Here is a 13,581-nt window from a genome sequence, read left to right on the forward strand (position 1 = left end):
GTGGGCTTCTCATTGTGGTGGCTTCTCTTATGGCGGAGCATGGTCTCTAGTGCATGGGTTTCAGTAGTTGCGGCACGTGGGTTCAATAGTTGTGGCTCGTGGGCCCTAGAGCACAGGCTCAGTAGTTGTGGCTCACGGGCTTAGTTGCTCCGTGGCATGTGGGATCTTCCCGGACCAGGGCTTGAACCCGTGTCTCCTGCATTGGCAGGCAGATTCTTAACCACTGCGCCACCAGGGAAGTCCAGGTAATGTTCTATTGATTAACAGTGTGGTGGATTCCTGTATTCATTTTATTATATGCTCCCAAGCTTACATAGATGGTACTTATATTATTTTGTATGTATCAAATATAACATAATAAAATTTTGTAGGTGAAAATAAAAGCTAGACTTACAAGATAGAATAATAAAAATGTGTAAAATTAAAGCCTAAAGAAGAATTAGGGTTTGGGATCTGTAACTTTGATTAACTGGATACTCATTTTGGAACCAAAGCAAACCTCTGAATAGTTCATACAAAAAACTACCCTGAAAGGTACCAAAATACATTTAGCACATCATTCAGATGTACCATTGTTTATCTAGCCATTCTTTTAGTGGCATTTAATTTTAATTTTTTGCTATTCTAACACAGAGGAATAAGCATTCTTAAACAGATTTCTTTCAATATGTGTGTAAATATTTGTGGGGTACCTAGGTATCTAGAAATGGAGCTGCCAGGTCAAAGAGTGAAAGACTGAAGTTTACACTCAAGGAAATTAAATATAAATTTGTGGCCTGGGTGGTGGGGCATTGCAGAGAGAATTGGAGGAAGATGGCCAAAAGGTAAACTTCCAGTTATATTATTATAAGATATTATAAGATAAATATTATAGCATAAATAAATACTAGGGATGTAATGTACAACATGCTAACTATAGCTAACACTGCTGTATGATATACAGAAAAGTTAAAAGGGTAAATCCTAAGAGTTCTCATCACAAGTAGAACACTTTTTTTCCCTTTTTATTGTATCAATATTCACGATGGATATCAATATCCATGATGATGGATTTTAGCTGAACCTATTGTGGTAATCATTTCCCAATATGTGTAAATGAAACCATCATGCTCTATGCCTTAAACTTATACAGTCATGTATGATGATTATTCCTCAATAAAACTGGAAAAAATACAAAACTCAGGATCATACAGGCAGCAAGTAGCAAAGTCAAAACTAGAAACAAGGCTCTTTCTGGGGCTCGATAATGCACCTATTGCCCGTAAACACCTATCTCACCAAGGCAAGTGCCCCACTTTAGACTGTGATTTGACCCTTTCCCCATCCTGTCTGTCCAGTCTACAGGTGAAGCACAGTATTGATTTCAGAACCTCAGGACACAGAATACAAGAGCTCCCTGTCACGAGAGGCAGCAGAATAGGGCTTTGTCTCCCGGGAAGGCAAGACAGTTTCTATGGGACTGACTTGGTGTCAGTGGTGGGAAGGGAACCTCTGCTGAGTTCTGAGTCGGAACCCAGAGTTCTTGTCCCATTTTTCAGAGTACTGTCCCTGTGGTCCATGGAAGTGTCTTTTTTTATTTCTAAGAGCAGATTTTGCAATGTTTAGTCTTCAGAGTGGAAATATTTATTACTGAATATGCTGAAAATGCTGTTTTGCTGATTACAGGAAAGCACAAAGGCATACATAAAGCCTATAACCAGAACGAAAAGAGTGGGTGGGAAAGACAAAGAGAATGTCAGTTACCAGCTGTGCCAGCCAGAGTCCCTTTCTTCCCACCTGAACACATTCAAAGAAAATCCAGAATCCAAGTCTTCTCTGAAATGTTCATTTCATTTCAGATACAGAAAGAAATTAAACAGGTGTTTTATTTTGTGTGTGTCTGTATGTGTGTGTGTGTGTGTGTGTGTGTGTGTGTGTATATGGCACCCAAACACATGTAGTAGCAACGCCAACTCCATACAGTAGATTAAATCAGTGGCATGTGATTAAAATATTTTAAAAATTTCCCTAAAATTTTACTAACTTAGGGACTATCAAGTTTCCCCAAATATCTCGCCATTTTGAATCAGGCCCCAAACAAGAAATACATGTTGTATTTTATTGGTATCACTTAAGTCTTTTAATCTATATGTTTCTTATCCCATCGTTTTTAATGCCTTGCTACTTTCTGAGGAAAGTGGGTCATTTGTCTTTTCGAGTTTCTCACATTCTGGATTTTGTTGATCATGCCCCCTAGTAGCATTAACACATTCCTCTATTCCAGTAGTTCCTCTAAACTGGTAGTTGGATCTAGAGCTTGATCAGATTCAGGTTTGCTCTTTTTTGGCAAGAATGTGTCATTTGCAGTGTTGCGTATTTCTATCATATCGCACATAACGTCTGGTGATCTTTTCTATGAGATTAGTGGCCATTGATGACCATTGCCTTGATCCATGATTTTATAGGGTTTTGGAAAATACTGATATTCTTATTTATTTGCTAGAATAATTTCCTCATCAACTATTTAGTTACCCTGAGATACAGGTTGTACAGGTCTTAGCTTGGGTTTCCCAGGAAGCAGAGTTCTTGAGACATGGGCTTTATTGGAAGCATGGTCCTAGGGAAAGAAGTGAGGGGTGGGGGAAGCCGAGAGAGCCAATTCAAGCCCGGTAGGCTGCGGCTTCAAGCACCCGATTGGTTGATTCTTTGCGACTTGATTTCTGAGAAGTGATATAGACTGAGTTTCAGGACACTTCGTCCTGGGAGAAAAGGAAGGAATATTTATTTATCAGCTTCTATCCCCCACTGGTCTTAGGTTAGACCACGAAACATTAACCCACGCACCCTTCAGGGTGGTGTACGCATAGGCACCTAGATAGTTTCCATGGATCTCCACACTGGCATTAACAGGGAAGTGCTGGGGTAGAAGGTAGGAGATGAGGTTATTTGGGTTGTTCCTGTATGAAGGTGGAAAGAGCCCACGTAGAACTTACTGCTGCAGCAGTGGCTGCAATAAGAGACAGGTGAGGCAAAGAAGATCTGAAGTGGTACATATGAAGTGTTAGATACAGTCCAGAAGAGGCAGGTAAAATGTGTAATTCTCTCTTGCAATTTACCAGCTTTCAAAATAATGAATTAGTTCTACTGCATCTGCAAAGGTAACCAATCAGGTTTTTTTTACCCCATTTTTAAGTATCCTCGTGAATCATGGAGATATACATATTTGATATGTCTCAATTCACTGCAGTTACTTTCCTTACTGATGCTCAACTTTATCCCACTTTAGCCAGTGGGTGCTTCTACAGGTTGGCTTCTGCTTCCATTTCATGTGAACCTATTAGTTTTTGATAGCTTCCTTGCTTTCTGAATTGACAAGATGCTCCAGTCTTATTTTGGGTACTTCTTACCTTTAAACTAAAATAAATCACTTCTCCAAGTAGGTCTAGTTCCTTTTAGGGAAAAATGCTATTTAGAGACTACAATCTGGGATCTAAGAGTGCTTACTCCTACTAGGTTGGTCACTGTTTGGTGGACATTTTGAGTAAAAGACCTTGGAAAAACATTTTTTAAGTATATCATGAGTTCTAAATGATAATTTCAATTCAAATTTAATATCGCTTAACTTGATTTTGTATTTATCTCTTTTATTCTGAAAAACATTGATTCTTAAAAACACTAACATAAATTACTAATAACATTGTGATTACTGAAAAGCTGTTTCTGTTTTGTTTTTTAACATTCTCTTCATCCTTAGGGTATATTCCTAAGGGATGTAGGGTCAAATAATTGTGTTTTAAAGTCACCTCACATAATTTCCCTTTACGTGGTTAAGCCATCAACTCGATACTACATTCATTAGTTGCATTTTGCTTTTTAAATTTTTGATTTAATTTTTCATAATTATGTAAAATTGACATCATTCCAAAGTCAAAACTACAAAATCAGATATAGTCAGAGAAGTCTAGCCTCTTTCCTTGTACCTTCCATCTTGTTTCATCTCTCCCAAATAAGTAACCATTTAATAATTTATCTTTCCATTTAAAAAATACATAAGCAAATGTATCTATGTGTTCCTGCTTTCTTAGATAAACAGTAAGACACTATTTACACCTTTATTCATCTTGCCAGCACTATGTTTCTGACAAACTACTGCTCATCTTTTTAAAAACTGTACTGTCCTCTAGGCTCAATCTACTCACTTCTTGGAATAACTTGTTGATATGTACTCCCCCCCCCCAAAGTCTAAACTAAATGAACTTTAGTTTTACTTATTCCATTACTTCTGGCAAACGTTTGTGTCAGGAAGAGGGAAGGGGGGCTTGGCAATCATAAACAAAGCTGTCTTGAATGAATGAGGGTGTGATCTTCCCAGGATTTTTTTTTGGTAGTAAAATACACAACATAAAATTGACCATTCAAACCATTTTTAAGCACACAATTCAGGAGCATTAAGTACATTCACATAGTTGTGCAACCAACACCGCCATCCATCTCTACAGCTGTTTCATCATCCCAAGTGGAAACTCTGCACCCATTAAACAATAAGTCCCCATAACCTTCCCAGGATTTTTAACAAGACTAAATGGAAGAGGCACCTGCTTGCCAGTTGCAAGCTTGGGTCCTAGGAGGATTCTGCCCTCCCAGCGGAGCAGAGATTCCCGTGGTGACTAAGCCAGCCCTCGGGTTAACGCTCCCGCCCTCACCTATTGTCCCAGCGGGAGGAACCGGTATTTCCGGATTGGGGCCTCAGACCCTGTGATCCGGCTAAGGGTGAGGTTGGTGGAGGAGGGGAACGGAAGCTGATCATATAAGTTAACTTTCCACCAAAATAATTAACCTGCCTTCCCATCCCCCCCACCCCCCCACCCCCCCGCCAATACCACCAGTCAAACACCCACACGGTCCACAACGATCCTCCCGTAGTTTTTGAAAGGGGAACGACGCTCACCCCTTCCTTCCTCACACCCCTGGAAGGGATCGAAAAGCCGACCAGGTCACGAAGAAAGAAGGCAGCACAGCGAATTCCGCTTGCCCTTCGGGGGGATGAAAGCTCACCGGCAGTTTTACAGAGAAGGAAAGAGGCAGGGGAGTGGGCGCGCGGGCTGGAGTGACCAAGCGGTCCCTGCGGCCGCAGCCCCTACCCCAACGCTGGGTGGCGTGTGTGAGCCACCCTCTGTCCTTCCCAGTACCCCAAAGTAGCACTGCAATAAACTACATTTCTCCTCCGGCTCGCGCGCTAGGCACCCTCGGGGGCTCGAAATAAGCAGGTGACAGCCGCTGCCCACCCTCGTCTCCTCCAAGCCGCCGCTCTCTGGCTCACCGCCGCCCCGATCCCCCTGCCCCCACCCTGGATTTTTTTTTTTTCTTTCTCCCAAACCTCCAAACAGGAAATAGCTTGAGTCACAATAATACACAGGAGCAGCGGCCGAGGCCACTCGCGCCCGCCCATTCGCTGGGCCGCCTCCAGCACTCCGGCTCCGCGAGGCGCCGCCGGCGACGTGCGCGGGGAGCGCAGAGAACACCGGCCCAGCAGCCGGCGCCGCGTCGGAGGCTCCCAGGCGCCCGTCAGAGCCGCCTTCGCCCTGCCCCCGACTCCGCCGACTGCGGCCGCCACCCGCCTCCAGGCGAGTACCCTCCTCCCGGTCCCTCGCTGGCCACTGAGCGCCCGCAGGCGTCCCGGCGCTGCCTCCGCGAGGCCGGAGAAAAGCCGCCCCAGGCGCAGCCTCCACGCTCCAGCAGCGCCCGGGATATCTCCCTCCGGTCCCGACTCTGGCGGGGGAGGGCTTTGCGGGCTGCGGCGGGGCGCTTGCCCCCTGGTCCTTCATGGGGGCGGAGGTGGGGGGCAGCGTGAGTAAATGCTCTGTCACCCCATGCCCCTGTGGATTCGGGCTGGACTTTATTGGGCATTGATTATTTTCCCTTTCTGGGGATGCTTAACTGACTTTTGCCTCCCCATCTTCGGGACCATTCTGGAAGTGGGTTTGGGCGCGCAGCTGGGGCAGCTACAGGTGACTGGGAGCCACCTTCTTTTTCCTACCTGGCCTGGAGCCTTCTCCCCCCAAGGGATGGGAGCTGTTTCACTTTCTGTTGAGCTTCTCTTGAACCAGATTCAAAGGGCCTCTGAGTTTCTGTCGGCGCAGTCAGCGTTTGCAGTATCTGGAGGAGGCTGGATCTGGTGGCTTGGATTTACGCGGGCCGAGGGGGGCGCTGGGTAGTTGAGAGCAGGTGGGCGCCGCCTGGGCGGCCGGCGGAGTCTCAGCCGCGGAGCCTGGAAAGTGCGCACACCTGAGAACCCCGGAGATGCTTGTCAGCCCACGCAGCCCGGGAGCCGAGATCTGTGCTCCCAGCTCGGCAGAGTTTGAGGGAACTTTTTTTTTTTTTTTGCACTTTCTGACCCATTAGTAAGGAAGGGGCCGAGCTTCTCAACATGCTGGGTGTTGTCAGTCTTCAAGGGCTACATTGTGAGGTTCTTCTATAGGGAACTCAGTCAAAACTGAGTTGGACATCTTTATGTTGGATAAAGGCCACTGAATTCCAGGCATTCTTCGAGGTTGAGAAGGGTGTTTTCAAGACTGTTTTGAAGTCGGCTTGAGGGCTTTCTGCGAAACTGCCGCTGTCAATTATCCTTATCAGCTGCGGCTGCTTGCTAGTCCCGGGGTGAGTGGGTTCTCTTAGAAGGCTCCATTCAGTCAGGCCTTCTATCCAAGTTTCTCAGCGCACTTTTACAAACTGTGGTTGGGAGGTAAGTTAAGTCCTTAGCCAATTCTTCTGAAACACATGATCAACCCTCCACGTTTCCCGGTGAGGGAACCGTGGTTCTAAAGGGTTAGATTGATAGGGTGACTGTCTTTACGTCAAACGCGCTGGGGCCTTGCGGCTTTGAGTGAGGTTCAAGGTCCAGCAACAGCGATATCACCTGAGGGCCTGTTAAAAATACAGGACTTCACGCCTGCCAATGCAGGGGACACGGGTTCGTGCCCCGGTCCGGGAAGATCCCCACATGCCGCGGAGCGGCTGGGCCCGTGAGCCATGGCCGCTGAGCCTGCGCGTCCGGAGCCTGTGCTCCGCAACGGGAGAGGCCAAAACAGTGAGAGGCCTGCGTACCGCAAAAAAATAATAATAATAATTTTTAAAAATACAGGACTTCAGACCTACCCAGAACTGCTCAATCAAGGTCCGCAGGGGACCCTTTGCATATTAAGGCTTGAGACTGGCAGAGGGTTATGTTGGGGTGAAGTTTTTTGTCCAGTTTGAAGAAGTGATTTACATTTCCCTACATGTCCACCCAGTCCTACATTTGAACCTTCGTTTTGCCAGACCAGGACAAACACACTACAGCTTTATGGGTCACAGCACCTCCACCCCAGGTGCCAGGCTCCTTAAGCCTTTGGGTTTTTTGTTTCTAGGTACTTTGATTCTTTCATCGTTATTATTGTGATAAAATACACACAACATAAAAATTGTCATTTTAACCATTTTTTTTCTTTTTTTCCTGCCCCTCTAGGCGTTTTGTGGGATCTTATTTCCCCCACCAGAGATTGAACCAGGCCCTCAGTAATAAAAGCGCAGAGTCCTAACCACCATTTTTTTTTTTTTTTTTTTTTTTTTTTTTGTGGTACGCGGGCCTCTCACTATTGTGGCCTCTCCCGTTGGCGGAGCACAGGCTCCAGACGCGCAGGCTCAGCGGCCATGGCTCACGGGCCCAGCCGCTCCGCGGCATGTGGGATCTTCCCGGACCGGGGCACAAACCCGTGTCCCCTGCATCAGCAGGCAGACTCTCAACCACTGCGCCACTAGGGAAGCCCCCTAACCACCATTTTTAAGAGTACAATTCAGTGGCGTTAAGTACAGTAACAATGTTGTGCAACCATCACCACTATCCTTTTCCAGAACTTTTTCATCGTCCCAAACAGAAACTCTGTACCCATTAAAGAATACCCTATTCCCCGCTCTTCCCAGCCCCTGAGTTTCCGGATACTGTTAATGACATTTTCTGTAGGATACAGAAAAGGTTGAACAGGAATGTAAAGTAAAACTAAAATCATCTTCTCAGAATATTAATAAACGTTTGGAAATTCCTGGGTCACTGGCCTGGTGGACTTGGCATTTTAACTCCAGATTCTTAAAGTGCATGTGCTTTCTTTTAATGGAGACAACCTGAAACTATGAGGGCTTCCTCTTTGGTCGGTTGAAAAGGAATGGAACTACCCAGGGCTCAATCTGCACTAATTAACTAGGTGCAGATGACTGGTAAAATCTCTGTGCTTCTTTTAACTGGCTTTATTTTAGGGGTCGTGTTTACATTGAGTTTAGCATTTTGTTTTTGTTTTTTAATACTGATCCAAACTCATTGTTGAAAGTAGTTGAAAGAAAGCTTAAGAAAAAGTGTTGTTGCTGGCGTATATATAGGAGGAAGAAAGATTTGAAATAATTTTCTAAAAGACCCCAATCTATTTTGTTACTGCTTTAATGTTAAGTGAGTCTAATGGTCCAAGAACATTATTTCTGGTTGTAAAACTGTTTGTATAATTTAGAAAAGCTTTGTTGTTGTTGTTTCAATTGAAGTATAGTTGATTTACAATGCATTAATTTCAGGTGTACAGCAAAGTGATTCACTTACACACATATGTATATCCTTAAGATTCTTTCCCATTATAGGTTATTACAAGACATTGAATACAGTTCACTGTGCCATACAGTAGGTCTTTGTTGTTTATTTATTTTGTAGATAGTAGTGTGTATCTGTTAATCCCAAACTCCTAATTTATAGAAAGCTTTGTAATACTGAAAGTAATCTGCTTGCATCTGCTCAAAATTATCCAGGTTGTGGTTTGAGGACATGCTTTTCAGTGAGAACAGAAATGTGAATTGGCAAGCTAATGAAAATGGTTTCATTCATGATCTAACAAAGGCATTGTTATAGATCAAGAATGTGGTTCAGAATACATAAGTGATCAGAGATATTGGGAAGATTTAATAAGTAGCTGAATAGTGGCAGATCCTTAAAATTCTTCCCAAATTCTTTTTTCTCTAAGACCCTTGACTTTTCTTGTCTTATGACTTTCATCAGAATGAGGCTGTCACCTTGTAGGAAGGAACTTAGAGCTCCCTTTGATTGAAAAGTCCCTTTGAAATGATGAATGAAGATAATTCAGATAGGCAAGATTTGGCAGAAAATTCTCCTTTTTCACGAGATTCTTGCATTCACAAAATTTCAGAATGTTATTATTATTTTTTTAATTATGGTAAGGCAAAGAGAAAATGTTTCCCCTCCTCCACTGTGTTCTCTTCGAAATAGCAATATAGTTCAGTGTTTTATTTGGTGAACAAATGCTATTTTGTAGTCCACACAGGAGAAAACATTCCTAGAAAGTGTTTGGTGAATGGATTTATCAGTAATTCAGTAATGCCTGGAGAATCACTTGGGGAGTTTAGTAAAAATGGAACCTCTCCAACTACTCCAGACCTTCTCTGAGTGAGACTCCGTGCATTGGAATCTGTAGGTTTTAATAACACCTTGGGTGATTCCGATATATAATTAGGTTTGGGAGTCACACACACACATGCAAACTAAGATATTGAGAAATTAATCTGAAAGTACAAGAGAACACAATTTTATATTAAACATGAAATAAAATTAATGATGAATTCTTCCTTAAAATTAGGTAGTCATTGTTTCAGTTTGGCAAATTGAATAAACACTTTTTGATGTTGGTCTTCATTCTTGAGATCTGAGGTTCAGAATCCTGAATATCCAGAAAAACCCACTGGTCTCCCTAAGGTATCAAGGTATTAGACTATTTGATCCAGCATCAATGAACTTTTGTCGAGTGCCCATTTTGAATCGGGCATTTTCATATATATTCTCAATAAATCTTTACAATGACTTTGAGAGAGGTGTTTCTTTTTTTATAATATTACAGATGAGAAGACTGAAGCCAACCTGGGCCTTCCTACTGTAGAATATGGTCTTTTCCATGGTCCTTCCATGTAGAATAATAAATCCCTGCCTACTAACTCCCTTTCACCTCCAAGAAACTATGTATTCATTAATTCTTTTTTTTTAATTAATTAATTTATTTATTTATGGCTGTGTTGGGTCCTCAGTGTTGTGCGCGGGCTTTCTCTAGATACGGTGAGTGGGGTCTACTCTTCATTGCGGTGCGCTGGCTTCTCATTGTGGCTTCTCTTGTTGTGGAGCCCCAGGCTCTAGGCGCGCAGACTTCAGTAGTTGTGGCACGTGGGCTCAGTAGTTGTGGCTTGCGGGCTCTAGAGTGCAGGCTCAGTAGTTGTGGTACATAGGCTTAATTGCCCCGCAGCATGTGGGAATCTTCCCAGACCAGGGATTGAACCTGTGTCACCTGCATTGGCATGCGGATTCTTAACCACTGCGCCACCAGGGAAGTCCTCATTAATTCTTCATTCAAATCTTTTGGAACATCAGGTACTAGCTGCTCTAGGCTTTGAAGCAAATAAAAAATGAGCCCAAACTGAAATAAATTCCAAAAGAGCAAAGGAGTCGACAGCAAAGTGTTCTTTCCATGGTACCACAAGACCTCTCATGAGTGATCAATTAGACTATACGTGGCTTGAATGTAGCATTAGCATAGCTAGTCCAGCTCCCAGAAAAAGCATTGGGCATTCTCCTTACTGAGACCGGTCAGCAGTACCATCTCTGCATATCAACCTGATGGTATTTACGAGGCACCCCAAGATGCTACACAGTGTGGAAGAAAGGGCACAGAATTCAGGTGCAAAAGAACTGATACTTACCCTGACCAGCTGACTGAGCGGGAATAAACCTCATAAACTTGGAGCCACCGTGTTCCTAAATGTAAAATTAGGGAAATAATTATCTCCCCCTAAGATTATAGTAAGGACTCAGAAAGACCTTTTTTATAAAAATGCTTGTAAACTGTAAAATGATAATAAAAATGTCTTACCTTCATTTGGGAGAAATTTACAACGCAAAGGAGACAGAAGAAGCCACACATCTGAGGTACCTCACACATTTTACTTAACTGAGTTTGTTTGTAATTCTCTTCTAGCTTCTAGGTCATTCTTTAAAAAACAGTCTTATTGAGATGTAATTCATGTGGCATACGATTCACCTATAAAGTGTGCAATTCATTGATTTTGAGTATATTCACAGAGTTGTGCAACCATCACCAGAATCAATTTCAGGACCTTTGTGTTGCCCTAAAAAGAACACCACCCCTTCGTGAAGCCCTTCCACCCCTTAGCTGGCACCTTCTAATCCCCTGCTTCCCCCACCTTAAGCAACCACTAATCTACTTTCTGTCTATAGATTTGCCTATTCTGGACATTTGATATAAATGGAATTATACAATATGTAGTCCTATATTTCTGGCTTCTTTCATTTAGCATAATGTTTTCAAGGTTTATCTACATTGCAGCATGTATCAGAGTTTTCTTCTTTTTATTGCCAAATAATGTTCCATTGTGTTTATCACATTTTGTTTATCCGTTCATCTGTTGATTGACATTTGGGTTGTTTCTACTTTTTGCCTATTATGAATAATACTGCTGTGAACATTCATGTTTTTATGTGGGCATATTTTTTCATGTCTTTGGGGTACATACCTACAAGTGAAAAACATATCTAACTCTATATTTAACATTTTCAGGAACTGCCAGACTTTTCCAGAGTAGGTGCACCAGTTTACTATCTCATCAGCAATGTGTGAGAGTTTCAATTTCTACACATCCAAATCAGTCTTTTTTATTTTAGCCACCCTAGTTGGTGTGAAGTAGTTTTTTGTGTGTGTGGGTTTTTTTTGCGTTATGTGGGCCTCTCACTGCTGTGGCCTCCCCCGTTGCGGAGCACAGGCTCCGGACACGCAGGCCCAGCGGCCATGGCTCACGGGCCCAACCACTCCGTGGCATGTGGGATCTTCCCGGACCGGGGCACGAACCCGTGTCCCCTGCATCGGCAGGTGGACTCTCAACCACTGCACCACCAGGGAAGCCCGTGAAGTAATTTTAATTCACACTCCTCTGATGCCTTATGATGTTAAACATTTTTTCATGAGCTTATTTATTAAGCCATTCTTTCCTGACCTTTTTATAAATCCTCTTCTAGGGGAGCACTAGATAGAGGAAGAGGAAAATCAATTTTGAATAAATTCCCTAGTTTCAATGGTTTAGAAAAATACTAAAAATGTAAATTGAGCCCTTTGCTCTTTTAAAATTTATTTTGGTTTTGGCTCATCTTTTTATTTGCCTTGGGGCCTAGTACATGTAGTACCTGATGTTCCAAAGGGTTTGAGTGAAGAATTAATACATAGATTCTTGGAGGCGAAGGGGAGTAAGTAGGCAGGGACTTTTCTTCTATATGCTGATTTAATGCGCACCAAAAAACCGTGCACCTCTCAAATGTTAATACACCAAAAAATATGCTTATGCTGATGGTGGGCATTTTATTATTTATTTGTTTGTTTGACTGCACAGGGTCTTAGTTGCGGCACGCAGGATCTTCATTGCTCCGTGCGGGATCTTTTAGTTGTGGCATGTGAACACTTAGTTGCAGCATGTGGGACCTAGTTCCCTGACCAGGGATCGAACCTGGGTCCCCTGCATTGGGAGCACAGAGTCTTAGCCACCTGACCACCAGGGAAGTCCCGATGGTGGATATTTTAAACACTTGAACGAAAATATCGTTTGATATTTTGTTGGTTAACATCTGTCCATTCTACTTATTAAAATATGTAAGAATATACTTTACAAATCATATTAATAAATTGTTGATATCTTTTATTAGGGTACTCTCTTTTTTTTTTTTTTTTTGCGGTACGCGAGCCCCTCACTGTTGTTGCCTCTCCCATTGCGGAGCACAGGCTCCGGACGCGCAGGCTCAGCGGCCATGGCTCACGGGCCCAGCCGCTCCGCGGCATGTGGGATCCTCCCGGACCGGGGCACAAACCCATGTCCCCCGCATTGGCAGGCGGACTGTCAACACTGCGCCACCAGGGAAGCCCTATTAGGGTACTCTTGATTTTATTTTCAAGTACCCCCAACAGGAGGGTAGGCTGATGGACATTTTGATGTGAGTTTGTACATTTTTGTTCTTTCCCAAGCTGCATGGCAGTGTTTTTTTCTCTATAGCCGTATGGAGAACCATTTTCATGTTCTACAGTTACAAATCAATCCTGAATTTTTAAAATACCTATTAGCATTTTTAGAGGCCCACTCTATTGAACTTGGGTTGTGCTGTTTGGATCTTGTATTACTGGCAGCTGTAGGGAGCAGTAAGAGAAACAGGGAAATCATCTGGATTTAGAAAACGAAAATCACTTCCATTTGAAAATTAAGACAGCCTTAGAATAAGCAAATGAAAGTGTGTGGTTCAGTGGTCCTAACACATTGGGCTGTGTCTGAATCACCTAGAAGTTTGTTAAGACCCACATTACTGACCCCCTGAGTTTGGTTTCTGAGTCAGTCAGTCTGGGGTGGGGGCCAGAGAATCTGCATCTCTAGCAAGTACCCAGGTGATGCTGATGCTGCTGGTCTGGGGGCCTCACTTAGAGAACCAGTGGATTGGAGGCATTTGGAAGGGTAGGACCAGAGCAAGAGTGAGGGAGG

At 43.4% G+C, this 13,581-nt stretch overlaps 1 protein-coding gene across 1 annotated transcript in view; it reads left to right on the forward strand.

Annotated features, from left to right (window-relative positions):
- The first annotated feature begins 5,400 nt into the window (after nt 1-5,400).
- The window catches only part of TJP2 (tight junction protein 2), a 134,144-nt gene continuing 125,963 nt past the window's right edge, over nt 5,401-13,581 (forward strand). The window contains exon 1 of the mRNA XM_079925683.1: nt 5,401-5,603. The gene's annotated coding sequence lies outside the window, so the exon portion shown is untranslated. The remainder of the gene's footprint in view (nt 5,604-13,581) is intronic.

Source organism: Stenella coeruleoalba (genome assembly GCF_951394435.1).
Source record: "Stenella coeruleoalba genome assembly, chromosome: 7".
Lineage (NCBI taxonomy): Eukaryota > Metazoa > Chordata > Mammalia > Artiodactyla > Delphinidae > Stenella > Stenella coeruleoalba.